We start from the raw sequence: 25,703 nt of genomic DNA on the forward strand, positions 1-25,703 counted from the left end.
ACTTTATAGCTTGTAGTAACTCACGGGAGGCTTCTTTTATTTTATTTGTATTCATAATCATTTTAATTTTTCGTCAGAATGTAAAAATTACATTAGTTACGAATTTGTGTTCTCAAAAAACAGTGCATTGTGTGTAATGCAACTGTGATTTTTATTAAATTAGTTAGTTTTTAAGGAAGGCCAGAGCTTCAGCTGTGTCAAATAGATTGTTCCCTTTAGTTAACGTTATTTAAAAGATAATGATCATGTCCCCTGTATTGTATTACGAGCGTCCATTCCCATTGGATAACGGAGAATTGTACACCCGGAAGTAAGTATTCCCCTTACTGTCGATTGATTTTACAATGATATCTGCACTACTCATCGACTAAAAAACACCAGATTATCCTTGTTAATTACACAACATTGATTGGTTTGAATTGTGTACAATGCTTTTGTATTTTCCCCCTTCGATTCGGAGAAATAAAGATTTTTCCGGAGTTTTTGGATGTCAGAAGACACTACACTACCCAGAATCCTCAGCTATCGTTTGGGACTACACCATTTGCTTAGCTTGACAAACCCCGTGATCAGTCCTCAAGCTCTTTGATCGGTTGACCTCCAACTGCATTCCATATAAAAAAATGGTTCGTAAAAGAGAAAATCATACTTTATTCAGCAGTGCTTGCTTTACTCTTTGAAAGACATCACATGAATGCATTGTAATAAATGGTTTGGCTGCATTAAATATTACACATCTGTCGTTGTTCTTTATTTATCAACAGAGATCGGGCATCAGAATAGACCGGAAACTATTATTTTACCGTTCTGTTTTAATTTCACAATAAAGTTAGTAGTCATAATTTTTTTTGATATTATTGTTTTTTATTAACTACTAGACCGCTGGGTCATGTTAAGACCATCTTTTCTGTGTTGCTGTGGGGTTTTTCCATCACTTTTGTGTTACAAATATCAAAACAATAACAAAATAATATTCGTCGTAAACTAAACCGGAAACAGCAGTATATTTTATTTTGTTTACACTGTAAACTTTACAGCTTTTTAACCCAAACCACCAACTGGTTAAAGCACGTTATTGCACGTTTAGAGTAATTGCAATGCAGGAAGATTGTGTTGCTTTTTAACGACTGTTTAAAATGCCTTTTTCTTAATGTCTTTAATTTTTGTAAAGCACTTTTGAATGTGTTATATTTTATGAAAACATTTAAATATTAAGAGTACATACAAAATAGTGGGAAAGTAGAAGGTCAATGATATAAATATAGAATAGAAAATATCAAGAAGATACTCAAATTATATCTAGAATAAAACAGTTTAGTGCCTGATAGGAGGATGTGCTAACTAATAAGGCTTTATTTAAACATTAAAGAATACTTTAGGTTAAGGTCTTCTTTTAAATAGGAAAAAAGCTTTGGGGGTATCTATTTACAGATAAATATTAAGCCTGACAAAGTCTAAATTGCATGGTTTGTTTTGGAACTTGACAATCAACTTTCCTGCAATGTTAACTATGTTGAAGCACTTATTTGAACTGATATTATACATATGAATTATACTCTTATGTATGTAGATAGAATAAGAAATGTGCAGAATATGACAGTGTAATGGTGGAAGTATACACACATTGATAGATGTCTTGTAATGCACTGTTGAGGAACCTGTGACCCAAGTTTTTTATTCATTGCATAACTACACTATTGTGTATATGATATGTCAATAAACCTTAGAAAATCTTGAAATCTTGAAAGGGATGTGCAAAATAGCCATTATATACAGTCTTTAATGAACTATTAGAGAATAACGAGTAATGAATATGCTTTAAACGGATCTGCAGATAAATATGTAGTCTTCTCAAGCACCAACTATCAAATATCTCTCCTGATTGTTGGCACTTGACAATCACCTTCACTGAATTTCATTCAGGTGTAACTAAAGTCTGATTTAAGGGTTGTTTATATTTCACATCATTTATCCAAATCTGTAAAGTAACTAAAATAAATGTAGTGGAGTAAAAATACCAGGTTAACCTTAAAGAAAGCCCTCAGGATTATAAAAGACCCCATCACCCCAGCCACAAACTGTTCTGTCTGCTGCCGTCTGGCAGGCGGTACCACAGCATTCGGACTAAAACCACCAGACACAGAGACAGCTTCATCCCACAGGCTATACGATTATTAAACACCTGCATTTAGAAACAACATTCATCTGGCTGCTACTTAAAACATATTTATCTAATATATCATATTCCAATCACTTGTATATAGACTCTTATTGCACTATTTCACTATTTTTTCTGTGTAGGCCTATCTGTTTTTATTGCGTAGCACTGTTGGAGGAGCCTGCTGTGACCTAAGGGGGGGGGGGGGGGGGGGGGGGAGAGGACACGTTCGATTCCTGTTTTGAATAGTATGCCGTCGATGGGTTTCATTCCATTTCAAAGTCCTTTTTGACGCTCTGTGTAAACTTCGCACACTGCCACTCCAACATCCAATCACAGAGGTTGCAAAAGCATTGTACACAATTCAAACCAATCAATGTTGTGTAATTAACAAGGATAATCTGGTGTTTTTTAGTCGATGAGTAGTGCAGATATCACTGTAAAATCAATCGACAGTAAGGAGAATACTTACTTCCTGGTGTACAATTCTCCGTTATCCAATGGGAATGGACGCTCGTAATACAATACAGGGGACATGATCATTATCTTTTAAATAACGTTAACTAAAGGGAACAATCTATTTGACACAGCTGAAGCTCTGGCCTTCCTTAAAAACTAACTAATTTAATAAAAATCACAGTTGCTTTACACACAATGCACTGTTTTTTTGAGAACACAAATTCGTAACTAATGTAATTTTTACATTCTGACGAAAAATAAAAATTATTATGAATACAAATAAAATAAAAAAAAGCCTCCCGTGAGTTACTACAAGCTATAAAGTAGATTTAAAAAAACGTTTTATAGAATAAAAGCTCACTCCTGGACGTTGTAGAAATGCGTGTGTGCACCACGACAAAGGAGCCTCATTCACTTTACATTGGGGTTGTTTGCATGGTGCCGACACGTAAATGTAACAAAGTTCGTGACTCCACCACGCATTGTGGTGTTAAGGAGTCGTGGTGGAGTCACGCATTCTGGTGAGATCAGGTTGCATATAACAATCATACTGTATGAAGATTCATATCTTAATACGGATTAATTGGGTTATGGCCGAATGCCACAGACATTATAGAAAATTCAGAGAGTATAACAAAAATGTACAGATAATAGTTTTTTTGTTTGTGGGATGATGAAAAAAAATGAATAATTCCACAAAAACCTACTTTTTAGCACTTTCGGTTTGCTAATCTGGAAGTTGATGGCTTTAGTTATTGTGTTTTAGATGCCTGAAAAAAAAGCTGAGGTTAAGACACATTAAAGAAATGTTCACGATTTGTTCTACGACATAAAATACATCAGTAAATACGCCTCTCATGTTTGCATGACGGTCATAAAAAAGTCAAGTGCTAACAAGTGACTTAATGAGCCTACTAAACGTCATCACACTGAACATTAGCCACCTTTAGCTTAGCTGTGGTGACGTGAAATCATATGACCATAATGTAGTTAATTTATAGCTAGCTGTTTCATTTTAATGATCACCTTTTCTCTACAAAAATCGTAAAAGTGGTGTTATTATGTGGAGTTTATCCTGTCGGAGAAAATGTGTAAGCACCATAAACGTTTGTTTCCATAGTGGTTATTTAAAGCTATACAAAATCCAATGGAAAAATCCTTTTGTTCACTGCCGAGACTACAAAGACACGCCATCCCTGCAGCACCTTTTTCCCGTCATTTTCTCATGATTTAACCAGAAATTTGTTTGGATGACAAACCATGGGGCTTTCCTTGGAAACAGTAACACCCAAGCGCTGCAGGTGTATGTGTACATGCACCTCGGATGACACATGCTATCAAGGTGTTGCGTGTTGTACGAGGCTCCGTATGTGTGTGTGAAAAGCCAGGTATGCTCTGCCACCTCTAATTACGTTGGTGGAGATGCACATGACTCAGCAGCAGTTGACAGCATAATCACCCTGTGGCTCACCTGTTTATACGCGCAAACACACACTCACGCATACACACACACGCATGCTTACACAAACAGTGGTAGGCTGGCGAACCCTTTGTGAACCCCTGGGAGAGTTCTCCCTCTGGATCAGGGTGAACTCTGATTCTTCTGTGGAAAATAAACGCGCAAGATATAAAACACAGGCATGCTTTGACCCATCATCGAAATGCCAGCCGAGGTGCTCTCTTTCCAATGTGAGCGTGTGTGAGTGCGTGTGTTGTGTTTGTCTGCCTGTCTGATGTAACCTGGCAGCTCAGGTGCAAACAGAGGGCAACATGCCGTTTAGAGGTGGCAACCTGCAGCCACAGGCAGGCAAGCAAATGAACGTTCAGGCAAATTGAGCAGTAGCTGTTCATAAGAGGTAAAACATAAACAGATACAAACAAACACCATAGTTGCACAGGGCCGTACATTCATTTAAATGTCCGTGCATGTAGCTGATTCAATAAATGTTTATTTCAGAAGTTAATTGACATAATGATTGCACAGCTTTTGTGGACCCTAAACCTGCACAATTAACACAAACAACGTGAAATTCTGCCAAAGTAATAGTCCTGTGTTATTTGCACTTATGTAAATTAGGTCATATGGACAAAGTAGGTGCACAATTGTCCCCTTTCTATGAAATTGAGCCTTAATGCAAACATTTTGCAATTCACACAGATCTGTGCCAATAGCCACACACAGTTACATTGAAAATAAGAGTCTTTACAAGAGGTATCCGGCAACTGCTTGAAATCATGCCCATTGTCTTTTAAAGTCTGAAGGTATGCTTTTAAAAACACAAACAGCACTAACAGACCGTTACACTCTTACCTAAAAACAAATGTCTGTCCCGGTTACATTTTAAAAACAGATGTTTGATGAAATGCTGTGTAGTTTACAGTCTGAAAAAAAAACCTATACCCTATGTCTTGTTGTTGCTGAGGCACATATATACAAATAAAGAGGAGATTGGCCTCAGCTACAATGTACACATATGTGTGTCTGCGTTGTAGTAGTTGGGAATGACACACAATTCATGATGCTATCGGCGCCTGATAATTGTAATTGTGGCAATTAATGACTATCCACAGCCATACCAAGTTCAGCTTCAATTACAAACATTTTTATTTTAGTTATATAACAGAAATACTGTGCATTGTTATTTTAGTCATGATATGATATGACTCAACTGAGTGACCAGACAATCGGAGAAAAAGTGTTTTAAAGGGAAAATGACAGGGAATTTATCCAAACATTTTTTAATGTGTACACCCTGACCAAGGAGACAAGTCTATTAGGTCAACAATCTGTGTCCTTCTGGTCTCTTTGTTGAAAATGCAAAGCATTTTGGATTTTGGTAGGTTAAGTATACCTGGATCAGTTTTTGACAGTGTAGAATTATAATCCTCTAATTGAATCACACTGTACTTCTTTGTTACTGCTACTGTAGGTACAGTTGAACTCGTTGACATCAGATGTTTATAAATGACAGATAACTGTTTCGTACATTCCGTTTTGTTCACATTTACATATAACTGATAATACAGTTAAACCTGTTCGACCACTTGCATTGTCTGTCCCAAAGGACTATGTTGCTGTTCTAGTACAATGTCCGCAGTTACAGTAAAATGGAAATGAAACGTTTGTATAAGACAACATTCTCAAAACTCTTAATACAATCATGTAATGCTTGGCTCTGAAGACAAAACCAAAGAAATTCGTTTTGAAATCAAGCATAAACGTATGCACATACAGACATGTACAATAATAAAAACACATATGTTCACACAATGCCTGCAGAAAGCCATCACACGAGTTATATTTAGTAACTACACGCCTGTATAATTATATACCACAACTGCCACTCCATCTAACTGCCAATCTGACAGCGATAGGAATGCAGGTATATATGTCCACATTACCTCAACTGTTTTTCTATTTTTCCCTCAGATGTATTATAGTTCTGTTTTATGTATCTATATTGAATGCTTAATAAATGAGAAAGCAGAACCAAAGATGCCTGAACTGCGGCATAGTAAGTACAATTTGACCCAGGTTCCTTCGGGTCAAAATGTAGCTAAATGTATTTGAATATGTCAAACAGATTTTAGGGAAAGTTCAAAAGTTCTATCAGTTTCTGTTGCACTGGCAGTGTGTTTTTTAAGAAGCATTAATATAACACACGGGAACACTCACATGACAACAGACAGGTGAATCTGTACGCCGTTCATGACCTCCTCTGGCATGCGGAAACAATCACAGCCTCAACTTACTTTGCTCTGCATCTTTTAGCCTGACCTTTTCAAGAACAACGAATCATCATGTGCCAGGAAGAACCATCGGATTGATTGAGCTCTGATGAAAGTTGTGAAATTTAAGAGATGCAGGTGGTGGCAAAACACATCTTAAAAGCCCAGTATGAAGATGTGCAGGAGTGGCAAGTTTGTCAATCTTATTTGTTAAAATATTTCACTAATCCCATCTGAAGAAGAAGAAAGGGCTCCGGAGAATCTGTTGATAAGTGATCAGCACTTGTGAAGCACAACATTGATTAGTGTTTGAAGGACTGCAACAACAAAACAATTAAAAAGAAGATTAACAAATAAAGATAATTTATCAAAAGAGAGGAGAGGAACCATTTCCCGTAAACAATTTCACTTTTTTCTCACAAAAGAATCCTAGATGACTGGGTTTCAGCTCCAAAAAGTTAGAATTCCAGTATGTACGGTAGCAGGCCTAGCTACATGTTGTAGGATAAGGCAGGCCATATTTTATGTTCATTAATATTGTAAACCAAGCATGTGTCTGTTCATCTTAAAAACACACCAGAGCTGCCATGCCCTGTCTATGGAAATCCCCGGTTTTAATTTTCTTCCTAGTGTGTCTTTATAGTTAGCTGGCTACTTTTAGACTTTAAAATAGGTGGTTCTTAGTCCAATGCCTATTCATTCTCTGTAAAAAATACATCTTCAAAAAACACGTCCTTACCACTTTTTAACAAACGTTATTAAAACAGCAGAAGATAGTGAATTAGTAGGGCACTATTTTCAGCTGCTGATGAACAAACATTTGTTATCGTGAATATTTGCTGCAGCAGGACAGTGAACCTGGTACTCATTCAAAACAAACTACAGATTGTGTGTTTTCATGGTAATAAGTGCACATAACTGATGAGTTTTTGATATTTCGCCCAAACAATACTTGTCAGTAGAATCTATTCATGTTGGTTTTGGGATTTTTCAACAGTAAGAAAAAGTCTGTAACGGTGCTTTGAAATATTGTAAAGTAATTGAAAGGCTATACAAACGTATAATGTCACTGTGCTCTGCCACTGTGAGTCAGAAACATCTGGCCGACTTATTCACCATGTACTAGTAGTTTCATTGTTACGACTATTTTAAAGGCTAAGCTAAAGTAAAAGTAAAACCAATATATAGTTGGAAAGTTAAGAAGTTTCACTTTTAAACTATTCAATTTAGTGTAAACTTTACACAAACATTTATACAAGTTCTTAAAATGTAAGTAAAAAAGTCCCTGAGTCAGTGACAGTAGACCAACAGGCCTACAAAATATGTTCAGACCATTTTGGCCAATATTTTGCACATTCTATAAAACTTAGCACAAAGTCAATTGAGATGGAACCTGTTTGACCCTCAACATGTAACACAGCCCTCCCGAGGTCTTTGTCCCACACTATTTAGAGCAACATATTTGACTGAGTTCATCTTTGACATGCAAATTGCCGTTGACCATTTTCTCACGCTATGAACAGTGCTGACATGTCAAAGAACAAAGACAACTAAATAATTCCTAAATGCAAAAACCCATCATGTCAGATTCTGTAGGTGTACGGCCTACAAGCTGTCTGCCACTTATTTTTCGGTCATGATTAGGCACTCATGTGCTTCTTTTTTGAAAAATGTTGGAAATAATGGTCTATAATGGATGCACATAAACAACCCTATAATTATTTTCCAATATTGTGTTATTTGTTATTATTTTAAACAATGTCTTGTCCGAAGAAAAAATGAACCCATTTGAACTTTCCGTGTAAAATAAGATGTCTCCGTAAGAATGAGTTAGGATTTACTGAAACAACACTCATGTTGATCATGTGCAATTAGGATCAAACCTAAAAGTCCATGACTCAAATAAACTCCACACAAACTCACACCAGTAATGTGTAACATGCTTTTTACAGGTGCGCTGTGCAAACACCACCATGGTTTAATCCTCCCACACGCTGTGACAGGGAGATTGATGGAGAGATTTCTGAAGATAAATGAACGGACAATCTGCAGCGCGGGCGTTTATCAGAAACAATCAGATGGAAGCAATGTGTAATAGGGTCTAATGAATTGAACTTAATACAATTAACCGCAGGGCTCGCACAGATCGGCCCTTGCAACAATGAAACCTGTTTGTTTAAGTGTAAGTGTGGGAGGTGATAACTTCAGGGCTGCTGCCTTGGAAACGAAAATAATTTAAACTCTGTGTTGTGCAATCTCTTAACTCTGCATCTATGATGAGGGATCACCCAGGCCAAAATCATCAAACGTTTTTTAAGACAAAAAACGAAGCTGGGATGGGGAGAGAACTTGCTTATGCACACAGAAACTCAGCATGGTGTACAAATACACCTGGAAACACGCCTATTATACATGGCAACTGCAACCAACAACCACTTTAAACACAACCACAGAAAAGAGGTGCTTGCAAGCCGCTGGGATTCACGACATCCTGGTCAACAAGCAACAATAACTGAACAGCAAAACATGAACCCACAATGTTAGTCTGTTTGATGTTCCCGGCTCTTCCCCCCCCTCTTCTTCTTTTTTATAATCTCTTCTTCAATAGAGGGGAGTCTGAAAGGCAGGGTAGAGATGTTTAAGAACACGGTTTGTGGCGGTAAAACCCACAAATAACAATAAGCGTTTTACACTGAGTAGGAATTCAAAGAACTTGGGGAGAGAAACACAGAGACAATACTTGGCTGTGAAAGAGTGACGATCGCTCTAACATGCTAAATCTCTGCCTTTGTGCCCCGAAGCTTTGATCCCAAACTTCCAGCGAGGCCTCTTGTTGAGTCTGTTTGCTCTTATTCACATATATTAAGACCTGCCATTGTGTGCAGACTTCAGAAACAGCCTGTGGTATTTGCTCAAAGATTAGTTTACTTAAAAGCTCCAAAAAAAGGTCCCGAAATCAGAGGGGAAAACCTTCCATTGACAGAGATGAGAGGTAATCTGTGCACATTTCAAGCCTCTCCTAGAGTGTGTATCCACATTGTGTGTGTGTGCATACGGCTGTTTTGGTGTGTTTCTTTTGCTGTTAGATAAATATGTATTGAAAGTGTTGGGCTTAAAAGAACAAGCGGCAAGAGCATAAACTTCTTCTTTCATACTCTCAGTTCAAAATACTGTTTACTGAGACACAAGGAGGTTATGGTGAACAACCTCCGAAGTGCTGACACAGACCTGCCAAGTCTTTGTGTGTGTGGACTTTAAAGTGCATGTATCAGAGGGCTTGTTTAGATGTTGCCTACAAGTTTATCATCTTCCAGTGAGCAGTCAAGGTTCATTTAGGTCACTGTGGTTCCCTGGGTAACGGAGTGTGCCGGCGGCCGGTCAGGCCAGCGCGAACATCGCTGACCTTTGGCCTTTACCCTTGTCCCATGAATGACCCTGCCAGGTGATTGACTACAGCCTGGTAGGTTATGAGGAACCAATGAGCTTCAACAATGTTAACAGATGACCTCAAAATATCAGCGTTTACACCAAGCTCACATTCATGTCAGGTGATTCTGCAGAATCTATTATTTTCAAATGATGTACTAAGAGTAGAGGTGGGAAGTAACTAAGTATATTTACTCTCAAGTACAGTGCTTACGTACAATTTTGAGATACGTTTAATTGAGAATTTCCATTTTGTGCTACTTTGTACTTGTACCCCACTACAATTCAGAGGTAAATTGTGTACTTTTACTCCACTAGATATATTTTGTACCTTTACTTTGCAGATTTGGATTAATCTATGAAATATCAACTCTTAAATCAGACTTTAGTTCCACCTGGAGTAAATTCACAAGCTACCCTTCAGCATACAGTCATTCAAACTAGCTGCACCTTTACCAGCTTTGAGAAACACATTAATGCATCAATAATTACAATCAGAACATATAATATATATTATTCTTAAATTGATCAATTTGCATAATAAATACTTTTATACATAAACTATATTTTGATGCTAATACTTTTCTGCTTTTACTTGAGTAACATTTTTCTATGCAGTACTTTTACTTGTAACATTGTATTCCTAAACTTTGGTCCTTCTACTTTTACTTAAGTACAATATCAGAGTACGTCTTCCACCTCTGACTGAGAGGATGATGTGTTTTTGTACACTAACCCAGAAGGCAGCGTTGAACTAGTTCCCCTTGGAAAACAGCCAATGGGATTCTGGATTATTGCAAGATTAAGCTCTTAAGCAAAAGTCAATTTTAGGGAAACGTTAAATTCAGCAGTATTATCTTGACTTTTGTTGTTGTTGTATGCAATTGCCATGAGTAAAAAGCACGAAGGTTCAACAATGTCATCAGATGACCTCAACAATATCACTGTTTACATCATGCTGACATTCATTTTGGGCGATTATGCGGAATTAGTTATTTCCAAAAGAGTGCTGCAGGGATGTATTTCATGTATTCAAAACAACACCTTAAAAGCTTGTGTTAATCCCAGAGTGTATACATTGCATTTAAAGTCATTCAAAACACCCATTAACTTCTAGACAAGAGAACAATGAAGGAAGGGGTGTACCCTTTATTTAATGTGGTGATTGAGGTGTGGTGTGGTTCAAGTGTGTAGATCAGTATAATGATGAGGATGTGATTCTCAGAGCAATAATTTATGTTGTCATTCCTTAATCCACTACTATAATATTTAAGTGTTTGAGATGCTTAGCCCAAAGCTTTGCTATTAAACAATTTTTTTTTAAGGAAAAGTGATGATTTAAAAGACATTTTGTGACCCAACGTAAAATTACGGTATTACCGACCCTTCAAATGTGCAGCTGTTAAGTATGAAAATGGTATAAAAATCATTATTTAAAAGAAATACAGGAGAAGGTAGTCATTTAGGCTGTGGATTAAGCGACAACTGAATGATTGTTTGATAGTTTGCATATTAAAAGACACATGATACACACATACCACACTCCTACTCACCTGAGCTATTAACTCCCTCCTTCCGTTCAGAGGCTCTTTTAAAGGAATGTGAGGCAGAACTCTCTCAGGACCTGATGAATTTGGCATGTAACCTTCTGCAACAAAAAATAATAATAATTAGAAATACACAGAGACATGTATGTACACAGAAGAGAGGTTTTGATTTAACACATTTAGTTATAGTGTTAAAACAAAACTAACGTTATGTACCTCAAACATAAGATTGTATAAAATATAGTCCTCGGAGCTCAAAGTGTGGCTTCCAGAAAATGTGGGTCCACTGTGAACCATGAATAGGCCAATTCGATCACATTTCCGTGCGATAATAGCAAACAAATCAATTCAAGTCACATTCAAATTCCTCAAAACATACACCTTACTTTAAATATTGTTATCATTCATTTATTCTTTTAATAAGCAAAAATAACACAACATTTTTGCTTGAAAAATCTAAATGTATCCAATTGGGTGTAATAGGTCAGGGCTTTTTTGGGGTGTTCAGAACAGGGGATACAACATCTGTATCCAAATATAAACAAAAATAACCACAATATTTTTTACCAGCTGTTACTTCCAATAAAAGTAACTGATAGATGTTTACTTATGGGGTAAAAAGTTGCTTATATCAGTGATTGCTTGTGTACATAACTGTTAAACTGGCCAACATATTGAATTATGTTTAAATAAGAAACACACTCTTATTGAACAGGTACAAATAACTTGTCAATGTCATTTATCAGACATTTTTCGTGTTGACAGCAGTGAAACTTTAAACGCAATCACAGTCAGGTTTAAAGGTCTCTGAGAGGCTAATCTTCTGTCATAATTACCCTGACAGATACATTGCTCTTCTGACTGCACTCGGACAGGCTGCTGACCTCTGACCTGAAGATGACCCATGATAACCCCTGACTGATGTGCGTGTTTGCTCTGTAAGGCAAACGTCATTATTTCCACTGGTTAAAATGCAGAAAGGGCAAGAGAAAAACAAGTAGGGAGGGAAGTCAAAATAATAAATGATGTTTAAGTGAGAAGAAGTGGACACAATTTGGAGAGTGACTCTTAAAAGAAAACCACAACTTAACATTTAAACCCTGCTTTACAGCCACTTTGTAGGTGTCGACGGAATTGACGAATAGACAAACATCTGTTATAGCTAACCAGCTAGCCTACAAAAATGTCGAGACGCTGCATGTCTTATTGCTTCCTGTATTTATAGCTCACCAGACAAGGTCTTTAACGTCCGTCCTGCACAGTGAACCAGTTTGTAAAACCTTTAAATAGTGATCAGTTCAATACAGTATATATATAGGAACACCGGGTTAATAAAGAAGGCAAACAAATTCACAAATATTGAATTACAAAGATATTTATAAAAAGGTTGAATCAGAGATGTGAGTTTGGAATCCCTTCCTTTAAGCCAGCACTAGGTGTACCTGCTATTTCTCCATATAAAGTACACAATTCCACATGTTGGCACTAACACCACTCTACACTCTGTTCATGGTGTAGTGACTGCATAATATGTCTTCCAGTGTTTGGTGTTGACATAACCAGAGCAGGGTTTGAGCTGCAGGAAGATGGAGGCCTCCAACCCAGTCTCACATCTAAACGTGTAATAACTACATTGGTCCACAACTTCGGACGTAGTATTTCTACAAAAACGCCTCTGAAATTGTAAGATCCCTAAAAAATGTTTCACCATTCATTCCAATGGCTGGCGTCTATGTCACGTGATCTTCAAATTTCTCCCTGCAGAAAAAAAAAAACATGGCCGACCTTCGTTTTATTCTCTGTGGAAAATGCCTATTTTAAGGCTAGTTTGGCGATTAAAATGCGTTTTGATGTCATTTGATGCCAGAAATATGAGTTGTTATTTCAGATTATGTGTGCAGTGGATGTACATGATCTTTAGTTTGCTAGTTATTACGAAGATTACTTCAGGAAATCGTGTCCATACAACATTTTCATTGTTACCAAGGTGGTTGCTAGGGACGCTGCTATCAATATTATTTCTGTTATGTTGTGTAACTGTTTAATGGTGTTATCTTTATTGCTACCCCCTTCCCCGTCAATTTATAGTGTTAGTCTAACATATTAGTTTAACAAAATCCGCATCTAAAATTGTGGCATAGGTACGTTTTTTTTTCCCCTGTGAAATTCTCCAACCCAGTCCCACATCTCACATCACATCGTCATAAACAAATGCCGGAAACAGACGTAGGCAAGATCCTCAGCTTGGTGATTGGATGGTTTAGCCGCAATGCACGTTGGGAAATTGTGTTTATGCAATGTGAAATCCGAAAACATTTTTTAAAAATAATACTTTATTCCGAGTGTGCTATCTTTTCTTTTTGAAGGTCATCACATAACAGCATTGTAATACACGGTTCGGCTGCATTGAATATTACACATCTGCCGTAGTTCTCTATTTATAGAGCCCTGAGGAGAAGACTTCTGGACAAAATGAAGAACTGCTGCCAAAACTGAATACGTGACGTGGATCATAAATATTTCAGCAATTAAACAACATCTTACATTTCTTTTCACACAATACGTCTCCTTGCAGTATCAACACTAATTCGGCTCACTTTTACAAGTGTTGACCAATCACAACAGAGCCAGCCAGTTAACCTGCAGCGCTATGAGGGGAAAGCAAGACCTTTTTGAACATTAAAGCATGGAAACATGTCACAGTAGTGGAACAAAATACAATTATGAAACCTGAAAATGTATAATATGACCCCTTTAAGGTTCCTCAGAATTCACACACTTTGGGAACCACTGGTGTTAAGGTCATTGTGCGAAGTATAGTTACTAGCTATGCAGATGACACACAAATGTACGTAACAATTTCACCAGGAGACTATGCTCCAATTCAAACACTGAGTAAGTGCATTGAACAAATCAATGACTGGATGTGTCAGAACTTTCTCCAATTAAACAAAGATAAAACTGAGGTAATGGTTTTTGGAGCCAAGGCAGAACGTATAAAAGTTAGCGCTCAGCTTCAGTCTGCAATGTTCAAAACAACAGAGCCAGAAATCTAGTCATGGCCTCTGACCTGAGTTTCAACAGTCACATTAAAACAGTTACTAAATCAGCCTACTATCACCTAAAGAACATATCTAGGATTAAAAGACTAATGTCACAGCAGGATTTGGAAAAACTTGTCCATGCTTTTATCTTCAGTAGACTCGACTACTGCAATGGTGTCTTCACAGGTCTCACTAAAACATCTATTAGGAAGCTGCAGCTGATTCAGAACGCCGCTGCTCGAGTCCTCACTAACACTAAGAAAGTGGATCACATCACTCCTGTTCTGAAGTCTTTACACTGGCTTCCTGTGTGTCAAAGAATAGATTTCAAAATACTGCTGCTGGTTTATAGAGCACTGAATGGTTTAGGCCCAAAATACATTACTGACCTCCTGCTAAACTATGAACCATCCAGATCTCTCAGGTCTTCAGGGACTGATCAGCTTTCTGTCCCCAGAGTCAGAACTAAACATGGAGAAGCAGCGTTCAGTTATTATGCTCCAAACATCTGGAACAAGCTCCCAGAAACCTGCAGGTCCGCTGCAACTCTGACTACTTTCAAATCCAGGCTGAAGACTTTTCTTTTTGTCGCTGCTTTTAATTGAACTATTCATATCTTAAACTGCACTGTAACTTTTATCCATGTACTTTTTCTTGTAATGTTTAATTGAACTATTCATATTTTAGACTGCACTGTAACTTTTATCCATGTATTTTTCCTTAATGTTTATTTTATTAGCTTTTCTTTTTTAATGCTTAATGTCTTTCATTTTTTTTTGTAAAGCACTTTGAATTGCCTTGCGTTTAAAAGTGCTATATAAATAAACTTGCCTTGCCTTACTACCAGATGAAATACAACAAGGCAAGTCATTTAAATCACTTGTGATGCCTTTTGACTACATTTGAATTAAAAGAAATCAGTGTAGATTAAATATTATATTTGTCATGTTCAAACTGTTGTTACATTTTTTTGCCGCTGCTTTTAATTGATATATTCATATCTTAAACTGCACTGTAACTTTTATTATCTTTGCTCTTTAATGCCATTTTCTTAATGTCTTTCATTTTTGTAAAGCACTTTGAATTGCCTTGTGTTAAGTAATTATTGAGGTTAAAGTCCCCTCGTAGGTGGTTAAAGTCCCCTACGTGTGCCGTTTTGGTTTCAAGGCCCTGGTTCACGGAGGACAACAAAAAAGTCATAGAAAAGACAACTTAAACTTAACTAATGTGCATTTAAAGAAAAAATGAATGGTTTTGGCGAAAACTAAAAAGGTACCATGGGGTACAGGAATTCATTTTGGTTTCAAGACCCTGGTTTGCGGAGGACACCAAAAAAGTCCTAGAAAAGACAACTTAAACTTAACTAATGTGCATTTATAAAAAAGAGGAATAGTTTTGGCGAAAAGTAAAAAGGTACCATGGGGTACAGGAACCCATTTTGGTTTCAAGACCCTGGTTCATGGAGGATACCAACAAAGTCCTAGAAAGACAAGGTAAACTTAACTATGTGCGTTTAAAAATAAAAAAAGAGGAATAGTTTCGGCGAAAACTAAAAGGTACCATGGGGTCAGATTATAATTTTCCAAAGGGGGGTTTGTTTAGCATGAAACAGTTAAAATAACTAAAGGACAAGTTAAACAAGAAAGAGGAAAGAAAGGCAGGTGATAGAAAACTATGTCTGCTAAAAAGTTAGCAATGATTGAGAGTCAGACCTAAACATTTCAGATGTGTGTATCTCACACTGCACTGTAACTTTTATTCATGTATCTTTGCTTTTAAATGAGTGTTTTTAAATGTCATTTTATAATATGTTTCTTAATGCTATTAATGTCTTTCATTTTTGTAAAGCACTTTGAATTGCCTTGTGTTGAAATGTGCTATAGAAGTACACTTGCCTTGCCTTGCAGTGGAGTACACTAGCCTGAAAAAAAACCGTAATATTTTGCAATTCAATATGTTCTCTCTTAAGGTACATTTTGATCACTTTGAGTATAGAACTGATATCATTCAATTTAAACGGACCAACAAATGGACACATAAGAACATTGATGTAGTTGCGTTCTTTTGATGTAAAAATACTTTTTTTCAGGTTTAAGTTCACAATCCTCTGACATTTTCAGTGTCCGTGTGTGCAAAGTGCAAAATGAGAAGATAAGCGCTGCAGTTGGAGCTCCATCCTGTGATGTAACAGCTAATGACAGTAAATGAGTTGAGTCCTTTGCTCGGGCAGATCAGTGGCTCCCAGAGGAAAAGAGCCCGCGGTTCACTCTAAGTGCTGTGTTGTTATTTCTGAAGTGAATGGAGTTTGTTATCACAGCTTGGCCCCCCCTCGATCCCCCTCCGTCACTCTGCAGAGCGACAGAGCAAAACCCCTGCTGCGTTTCTCATGCTAGACACCACATGACTCCACATACACACACACTACCACACACACATATATGTAAAGGGGGGAAGCATGCATACAAAACATTTCTGTTGCATGTAGAACTTTTAGTAAAGAACATGTTTGAGGTTAGAGGAGCTCATGGCGTGCAACTCGCCTACCTTCTACTGCCGTGACTCCGCTTAGATGTTTCTTATCTTATCTGCCTATCATGTTGGCAGACAGCAAAATAGACACACAAACACACACTAATTTGGTATTTAAGTAACCAGTATTTTGGCAGGTGTTACCCAGTTTCCTTAATCAGAATAAGATAGTTTTTCCTTTGAGTACACAAACACCATACCCACAGACACACATACATATTTTATAAATATAAAGAAATTATTGATTGCTATTTTCTACATTACACCCATATTAAAAAAAATGTACACCCATAGTATGAAGTGGCGGTTCTAGAACATTTTACATGGGGTGGCAAAGCTGGCAATAAAACATGCTCTGCCCTAAAATAAAACAATAACATCAACCAGCAGAGCAGGTGAGCCTTTGTGTCGTGCATCACTCTTCTTCTCTGCTCAGAGCGGCAGCGTCAGACGCGGCCTTTCTTCTGGCAGGACGCAGGAATTTCTGGCCCTGCATAGGGGCCTGCATACGTCAGGGTGAGGCTGGCTGCAGTAATAGCTGGTAACTGACTGTAGGCCTGTTTTTCACCTGATCTGAAAGCGCGAAACATCGCTTTCAGATCAGGTGACAAACGGGACTACAGTTTATCCAAGGCTAACCTGAAGAAGGGCATTAGGAAGGCCAAGCACTGCTACAAACTGGGGATTGAGGAGCACTTCAATAACTCCGACCCCGAAGAATGTGGCAGGGCATTCAGGCCATCATTGACTACAAACCCACCACCCCCTCTCTCCCGTCAAACGAAGTCTCCTTCCTCAACGAGCTGAATAACTTCTATGCTCGCTTCGACAGGGACAACCAGGAGACAGCCACCAAGGCTGTCCCCCCTGCAGACCATCAGCCCCTCACACTCCCACCTTCTGATGTATTCACCACACTGAGCAGGACTAATGCACGCAAGGCTGCTGGACCCGATGGCATCCCAGGCCGCGTTCTTAGGGCCTGTGCTGGGCAACTGACTGAGGTCATGAAGGACATTTTCAACCTGTCTGTCAGAGACCAAGCAGTCAGGCAACAGGACACAGGAGTGGTTTGAATAAACTGGGTTTTTTATTTACCCAAAAGTCCAAAGAAAACATCATAAATCAATAATATCTAACAACTAGGCCTATAAAAGAGGTCAACAGTAAATACCTCAAAGAAACATGGCATCACCTTAACAGGTGTTAACTCAACAAACTGAGCTGCTACAATGAAAAACCAAGGAACCTATATAGTGGCTTGGCCAAACCAAGTTGAAACCAAGGGATAATTAATAGTAATAGAATACACAAAGGACACTGACAAAACCCAAATCCCCCCTTTGACATGGAAGCAGGTGGTTTGTCCCAATCTGTCCCAATTGGCTCCTTGCTGTATGTATGAGTCGTCAGCGCTCGGCCATGCCCTTTGCTGAACCAGGAAGTAACCTCCCCCAATGGACATGGTAACTCAAGAGACAAATAAAGTAATAAATACAAACAAATACTTGTGTTAGCTGTGCTAAAATGTTTGAAGTAATGTCATAATACAATCAAATAAAAAGTTTACCATTTAAAGTAAATGTGTGGTGTTAATTGGCATGTTTTATTGCAGCTGCACTGAAGCAAAACTACTGAAGGTGAGGGTGCAGTGTAGTTGGTTTACCCTGTGTGGCTGTGGCCATCTCATCTCACTGTCCCTGGCCCAAACTGTTGTCCCCACGTGCTTTAAAACCACCGCCATAGTGCCAGTGCCCAAACACTCCGCTGCAGCAGGCCTGAATGACTTCCGTCCCGTTGCACTTGCACCTATTCTCATGAAGTGCTTCAAGAAGTTTGTCCTAGCACAGCTTAAATCCCGCCTACAACCGACACTGGACCCCCATCAAATTGCCTACTGGACTAATAGGAGCACGGAAGATGCTGTGTCCACAACACTTCACACCGTCCTCTCACATCTGCAAAAAATTAACTCCTACGCAAGATTGCTGTTCATCAGCAACACCGTCATCCCCTCCAAGCTAATTATACAACTCATTGACCTGGGCACCGACGCCCACCTCTATAATTGGATTCTAGACTTTCTAACAAACAGATCCCAGCATGTCAGGTTAGACAATCACACCTCCATGACCCTCAGCCTAAATACCGGCATCCCACAAGGCTGTGTGCTGAGCCCCCTCCTCTACTCCATCTTCAACCACGACTGCACCTGTACATGGTTCAAACACCATCATCAAGTATGCAGACGACACAACGGTGATCAGCCTCATCAACAACAACGATGGGACGGCCTACAGGGAGGAGGTTCAGCATCTGACTGAGTGGTGTGCCCACAATAACCTGGCCCTCAAAACAACAAAAACAAAATAACTCATTGTGGATTTCAGGAAGTCGAAAGGCAACACACACACTCCCATCCACATAAATGGAACGACGGTGGAACGTGTGTCTAGTTTCAAGTTCCTGGGGGTCCACATATCCGATGACCTCTCATGGTCAAACAATACCACCAGCTTGGTAAAGAAGGCTCACCAGCCTCTCTTCTTCTTGAGGAGACTAAAGAAAAATCACCTCTCTCCTCAGATTCTGGTGAACTTTTACCGCTGCACCATCGAGAGCATCCTGACCAGCTATATCACAGCCTGGTATGGGAATTGCTCAATGCTCAACAGGAAGGCATTGCGGAGGGTGACGAAATCGCCTCATGCATCATTGGTGTCCCACTCCCTGCCATTGAGGACATCCAGGGAATACGGTGTCTGCAGAGGGCACGTAACATCATTAAAGACACCTCTCATCCTGCGAACAATCTGTTTGCTCTCCTACTCTCGGGGAGGCGCTTCAGGAGCCTCTGGTCCAAGACCAGCAGGTTCAGGAACAGCTTCTTCCCTAGGGCTGTTACCCTGTCCCCCGATAACCCCATGCCCACACCCAGTACCCACCTCTATACATCTAGGTGTAATATGTAATCTTAAAATATGTTTATTTGTAATTACATATACACGTACATAAGTAATATAACCACACTGTATACATCTGTTAATATTAGTGATGCCCGATAATTATCGGTCCGATATTAGGAATTATGACATCATCCCGATAAACCCGATAAAAGTATTAATAGCCCCGATAATATACAATATATTTTTTGGGTACAAAAAAGAAAAAAATACTGCGGTGTGGGTGGATTGGGATGAGGGGTGCTTGTTTTTCACTCGGCTCCTCCCGTTTTGCCAGTACTGTGGTATTAGTGGTTTAGGAAGAGGGGAGTTTTTCACAAATCCAGCGCTCCCTAACTCATGCCTGGCTGTGACGTAAATGGTGTGTGGCATGGAAGCCAGGACAGTAAACAAACATGTCGTCGGTAGTATGGGACTATTTCAAAGTTTCAGAGTTAGATAGTTCGCTTGCTATTTGTATTAACAAATGCAATGCAGAAGTTCCACGAGGAGGGAAAAAGGCAACGAGCTATAATACTTCGAACCTGATCAGTCACCTGAAACATCGCCATCACTACGATGGTGTGTTAAAAGCGTACGAAGACGCCTGCGCTGCTAAACTAGCGGCGAATCCAAAGCCAGCTGCAAAGGCACCGGGGCTTTTACCTATCGACGAGGCTTTTGAAAAAGGCAAGACGTTTGCCAGAGACGACCCCAGGGTTAGTTTTGTTCATAGTAGTAATGCTCATGTCATTTGCTCACTACTAGTCTTTTTTTTACCACCAGGTGTGGAAAAACTACAGGTACATTTAATATATATATAATATTATTATCGGTTATCGGTATCGGTCTTGAGAAGCAGGAAGTTATCGGTATCGGTTTCAAAAAAACAATATCGTGCATCCCTAGTTAATATCTTTATACTGTCTATACTATCACTATTGTCAATACTGTTTATACTGTACATACTTCATCTGTTTATAGCATATTTATAATTATTCATTCATTTATTTATATCATGTAGACACTTGCACTGCTATTTTGTACTTCTGGTGAGATGCCAAACTCCGTTTCGTTACTAGTACCTGTATGTAATGACAAGTCAATAACTAATTGAATCTGAATCTGAATCTAATGTGATGTGTTTGAGTATTTGGACCTAATGGGCACAGGCCAAAATTGTCAAGGCCTTCACTTGAAAACTCACTCAAAAAGACACATATGCAGGAACAGATGCAAAATAAAAAGAAGAAGAAATGACTTAAAAACTACGACAAAAAGAAGTAGAATAACAACAAAGGCTGCGTGTTTTGTATTATATAGTTGGGCTCAGTGCCTCCTAATCTGACCATAGTTGAAGCGCCTTCATTTGTATTTCAGAGAATGTAATAATTGCTTCTAATGTTCTTTGCCAAGCAGGGCCCTTACCCTTTAAAGAGAACATATGCTCATTGTAAGGTTCATATTTGTATTTTGTGTGTCTACTGTGAGTACATGTTTACGTGCTTTAATGTTCAAAAAGGTCTTTATTTTTCTCAGACTGATGCAGCACATCTTTTTAGGAGAGCAAAGTCTGTTCTGATTGGTTAGCTCTCCGGCTCTGTTGTGATTGGTCAACCGCTTATCGCTGTCCCACTGTTTAGCCTATCACGTACAATGTGTTCGAGCAGTAGCCAATAGAAGCGTGAGTGTAACATAGTGATGTCATTATGTCCCAAAAGTAAACAAAGGAGTCCAAATCGAGGGATTTAAGGCAGAAGGGGGGAGTGTGTGGTAGAGAAACTTCCTCTGGCATGAACCATGTACATGCACAAAAACCTATATAACATAATACAGGAAAAGGGAAGACCCCAAAGAACAGAATAGGGCCCCTTCAAAATGTTGAAGAAAGGAGTCGTCATACAATATTATTAGACTTTGTAATTTGTGCTGAATAAAAGCAAATCAACCATATTTAACATCTCCAGAACTCAGAGAAGATTTTTTTCCATGAGTTAGCTTCATCTGTAAACAGAACTGACACACTTTGTGAGGTCAGAGGTAAACCATGATACAAAGTTCAGATTATTTGAATTTGTGGGGTTGAAATGAGAGTGCAAGGCAGTGGTGCTCTGAAGGTTTCATCGCTGACAGCCATCCACATGCTGATGTGAACCCATTCAGATGTCTCATACATAAACCAATTCTAATACTCAGTCATCAAGGCTTATGTTTGATTATAAATTGCAAACATTATCATGGGAGATACATCCAGTTTTCATTGCAATTTTCCTCACCTGAAAAGGTTCTTCAAATTGTCTCTTGAAACAGGACAGGATAAGCCAGGTTCCTGCACAAACATCAAGAAAGTTGATCTGAACATCTTTGGAACAAGTTGAAAAGCATTGTTAGCAAGGTAAATGATTTGACCCCTCTGGCAATATTTTTTAAAGACAATTTTTGAAAAGCCCAACTTATCACTCAGCTGTTGCCTTTGACATTTGTGACGTGTTGTTTTTACTCCAGACATATCTAAAATTCCAATGTGCAGCCAGAACAGTTTGCTGCTGGATCAATCTTCAGCAGAGCTCTTGAGTGAAAAGCTCAAGGATATTTACCCTTTGGGGAAAAAGTTGTGCAAATACCTGCACGATTAGCACATGCTCGTTGAGTTCTGACGCAAACACACAGGGTACAGCGATGTGAGGTATGCACCTGGGGCCTATACTACGAACCTGGTTCAACCTAACCTGGATATGTTTGAGTTAGCCGGTTGGCCTAATCCAAAACATACGCGCTCTCGCTAAACTGTACTACGACGCTGGTTATCAAGTGGATCGCTCAAGCCAGCCGTGTCCTATCTAGTTAGGTGCGCGTTCACATGAAATGGGTGGTATTTGGAGCATTCGACCAATCACAAACACGGAGAAGCGTACTGACAGCGCAGCGTCATACTTCCTGAATGAAAAGTGAACTTTAATACTAGTCAAAAATGAAGAAGTTAAACTTTAAACATCCATGACTTAAACACTTTATCCAGGATAAAAGCCACAGAGCTGCACCTGCAAGGTGAATACAGCTGGAAAAAGAAAAAGTGTTTGAATGCGTACATTAACAGGTTTATGATATCACTGCCCCGTCTAAAACACGATCTGACTTCAATTACATTTGTCTCGAGTGTTTCGTCAACTTAATGTGTTGCTTAAAATAATACTTCTGCATACAGTATGTGACACTGTGAGTGTTGCACGGCCAGATACGGCTCAGCTGACTCAGATAAGGAGATATATGATACATTAAGAAGTGATATGTCGCGGACTGTACTTAATGTACTCTGATCCGGTTACTTATGTTGTGGCCGATATTTAAGTAAGCTTTCTTAACGCTAATGTTATAATAGTCAGATTGCTCTGAAGATGGAGGTGATATTCTATTAATGTTCACGTTCACACAGTCGGTGATTTTTGCCGGCCGTCTTTCCTGCGACGGCAGTTTTTCTGTATTTCCTTTCTCCTGTAATATGACTTGATCGCTTTAAACTCCGCACACTGAGCTCTGATTGGTCAGCAGGCGGTGCTTTCACTGAGTTGAGCTCTTAGCCTGCAACCTAACCTGGTCCCGACCAGGTTAGCTGCTTAGCATATATTACCATGGAGATCTAGCCTGCTAAAAAGAGAACCAGCTTCGGATGACCGGAAAGCCGGAGTTTTCCCTGAATTTAGCCGGCTAAGCGAAAATCCTGCTTCGCAGTATACCCCCCTGGTCTACACTGTGTGCAGGAGCCCAGTTTGAACACACCTGGGGGACAGGCTCAGGTGAGTCTGGAGCGCCTGTCAATCACAGGCCCGGTGGGCCCGCGGCACGCTGCCAGCTCAAATGTACTGCCCTGATTGGGTTTAAACCTGAGCTCCTGTTCTGGGATCTGTCCTATATAAACATACAACCACATAACACACTTGTATGTGAGACACACAAACACACACACAGATTATCTTGGATGTTTATACAGAACGACTGCAGCACAGATCTGATAAGGCTTATCTGATCCGAGAGCACAGCTCATTTAATCAAGTGTAAGACATTGTCACGCACCTATGTGCAGCTTACAGAATGTGTGCTTTTTTTTTACATTATTGCATCATTATGATTATGTCTGTTTTACATCTGGAGTCTGATTTAGTTTTTCTCTTTCCACAACACTTTTTCTGTGTATGAGCACAATCAGTGACACAAGTAAACATTAGGCAATTACAAAAAATAAAGTGAAGCTCTTTCATGGTTAAAAAAAAAGGATGATAGGCACCAGTTAGTTTATCTCATGAGTCTACATTTCCTGGATTAGACCGCTGATATCAGTGTCGTGCCAAGTTGTCTGATACCAAACACAAAACAATATTACAGCTAGAAGAAGACCATGGAACTATTTGTTACTTAAGTCAGACGACACAGACTACATTTGTGGCTCAAAGCTGTGTCCAAAATCCCTCCCCCTCATGCACTCTAGATGATAAACACTCCATAGTAAACACTAAATGACAAAGAAACTGCTTCACTGCAACACAAAGGGTATATTTTAAGTGTAAGATATTGTGCAAATGCATGCATATCACAAATCGTTTCATAGCTGATAAAAACGTCCAGTATGTGCAAATGAGTCATTTGTGCTCTTATAGGATTTTTTTTTGCTTTTCATCTGACACTGTATTGTACTCAGTAAACTAGAAATAACTTAACTTTATAAATCGAGGTATTATATTTGTATCAGTACAATTTGTCCATATCTGTCATGAGTTGGTATAAAAGCCAGTGTGGATGGACACATCCAGGTTTACCAATCCACACTGCACCAAAGGGTGTTGCCAATAGACATTGCGGGTCTTTATGTTGCTCTCATGTTTACCAGAATTCGCAGACAGGATTAGAACATGTTAAAATCAAATATAGAAGTAAATGTTTCTTATATAGTTATTTTGGAAATGCGTCCCGCATGAGATCCTGAAAGCATTGGCACTATTTAGTTGTAAGATCAAAACATGAACAAAGAGAAAAATCTTTACTTGATGTGTTTGTAAGGGCACAACTTAATTTGAAGATTAAAAGAACAAACTAATCTAGTTTGCTCTTTTCTTTCAGGGAGTTTGATGTAGGCTACTCTTAACGACGCGCGATGGGGAAAACAGCTTCTTTATGGCTTAGTCACACTATCTGATTGATTGTTTTCTGGACTGTAGTCATGCTATGTGTTCTGTAGTTGCTTGGCTCAGTCAGATCAGATCTCCTGCCCCGCCTCTGTGACATCACACACCTTGCTGAGCGTGCCAACACTCTGAACTGACAAAAAATGCCCGCATACGCTGGCACGTTATTGTCGCATGCGTGATCATCTGACTGCAGCAGGAACAGAGGGGTGATGAGGGGACTGATAGGCGGCGGCCAGCCACTGGTGGAGCTGCTCCACGGAGTGTGCAGAGGAGGTGAGAAGGAGGACTGTGATTAGAATGTTGTTACATCTCTGCTTCTGATTCCAAGAATCTTCTTTTCTAATGGATTGTGAACATTGTATCACACTCAAAGGGTTAACATTTAATTTAGAAAATACTTGTAGAGGTACTGCCAAAAATGCATCTTAAAAACATTGTTTTTGTAACTCTACAGTTTGCATTCAAACATGGATGAATATGAGGAATTCTGATAAAAATCTAATCACCTTTCCTAGAAAAATATACCTGGAGGAACTCTGGGATTTTAAGCATGATTGTGCATCTGAATCTGTGTGCCTGTATATTCTCACACTTCAAACCACATCAACACAACTGTCAAATAAAAATAGTAAAGTCTGAACCTCAAATGCAGTTAAAAAGAAACGTTACTGCTGCGTTGGTTGCGTGCT

Source organism: Pseudochaenichthys georgianus, chromosome 4, assembly GCF_902827115.2.
Source record: "Pseudochaenichthys georgianus chromosome 4, fPseGeo1.2, whole genome shotgun sequence".
NCBI classification, from domain to species: Eukaryota; Metazoa; Chordata; class Actinopteri; order Perciformes; family Channichthyidae; genus Pseudochaenichthys; species Pseudochaenichthys georgianus.